Genomic DNA, 1677 nt, shown 5'->3' with positions numbered 1-1677 from the left:
GAGATAGCCACGCGCCCCGCCCACCACCTCCCCGCGCATCCCACTGTGCGCAGGCGCAAGGCCGGAGCAGGGGCGGGCGGGGACTCGCGGGGCGCGGGGCGCAAGGCGGAAGTGAGGCCGGGGTCTGGGGCTGCGGGCAGAACCGCGGACCTCGGACGCATTTACAGAGCGCCTGAAGACCCCAGTGTTTCTGGACACCCCAGTTTTGGAGTCTTCCGAATTGACGTTTTGGGCTTTTTTTTTTTTAAATCTTAGGGTTTTTCGAAACAGTAAAGACTGGGGAGTGACAAAGACTATCTCTCGTTCAGCTCAGGACTCGAATTCCCCGGGCGAGAATCTCGAGTGGGAGCCCGGCCCGCCGCGGGTCTCAGCACAGCTTTGATGGGTCCTTTTGCTCTCGGCGGCTTCGGGAGGTCCTATGCGTTTCGCCTGGCGCCAGTCATTCGTTCGCGTGAGGCGCTTGCTGGGAGCATCTCGGTGAGAGCCCCCGTGGAGCTGGCGCCCCCGGCCTTCGAAGATAAACTCTGGCGGTGAATGGGTGAGGACGCCGGGAGCGTCTTAACGTCCCACAGTGAAAAGTTCCTTTGGTAGACGTTTGGACAGTGAAAGGAGCATGTAACAAGTGGGGTCAGTTTTGTTTAAAACCCTTTCTGACTTCCCAGCCTCTTACTGGGCAAAGTTCATAATTCTTCTGAGCTTTCTAGGGTTTCCAGGCAAGCTTATGAGGGGCCACCATTACAGCAACTTGTTGGGAACACCTGGATAGTGGAACAAGAAAACTTTGTCACAAAGTCATGAAGGGGAAAACTGTTGATGGACCTGGAGAATCTTCCTGAAGAACTTTAAGTGGATTGAAAGAATCATTAAATCCTGGAAACCTACATTAAGACTTTGCAGAGATATGTGGATCGGTCAGATAAATCAGAGAAGATAAACTAGAGTGTAGGCCCCAGAAGTGGGGCAATAGAGAAGGAAAAAAATTGCATAACAGTGCAATTTCAGGAGAAATCTTTAGGGTCTGGAATAGTGAAATCAGCTGTCTCCCCTGCTAAGAACTCAGCAGCACACTTAAGTCTCTTCTTTTCAGTTGTCTTGAATGTGTTTCCTGTCCCCTAACATAGATGAGTCCAAGGGAATGTGTTTCCTGTCCCCTAACATATCTGAGTCCAAGGAATTCAAGGAATGCCTCCGTGGCTTTTGCTCTATTCTATCCCATTTTCCCCTTACTCCCTGGCCACTTCTGAGTCTTTGTGGGCTTACTCTGACATCCCCTTAACATGTTCCCCAAGGCTCCTAGTTTGCACCAGCTCCCTGGGTAATACCAGTCATTCACCACCTGTATACTGACAAGTCTGAAATCCTTACATCTAACCTCGTCTCCTAAGCTGACTGACCCTCTTCATTTAAATTCTTACAGGCACATCAGGTCGGGCACGTTGGCTCACACCTGTAATCCCAGCACTTTGGGAGGCCGAGGAGGGCGGATCATTTGAGGTCAGCAGTTTGAGACCAGCCTGGCCAACATAGTGATATCCCGTTTCTACCATAAAATACAAAAATTAGCCGGGCGTGGTGGCGTGCGCCTGTAATCCCAGCTACTGGGGAGGCTGACATGGGAGAATCGCTTGAACCTAGGAGGCAGAGGTTTCAGTGAGCCGAGATCACACCACTGCACTC

Source organism: Hylobates moloch, unplaced genomic scaffold (assembly GCF_009828535.3).
Source record: "Hylobates moloch isolate HMO894 unplaced genomic scaffold, HMol_V3 SCAFFOLD_2, whole genome shotgun sequence".
NCBI lineage: Eukaryota > Metazoa > Chordata > Mammalia > Primates > Hylobatidae > Hylobates > Hylobates moloch.
This window is presented reverse-complemented; position numbering follows the sequence as displayed.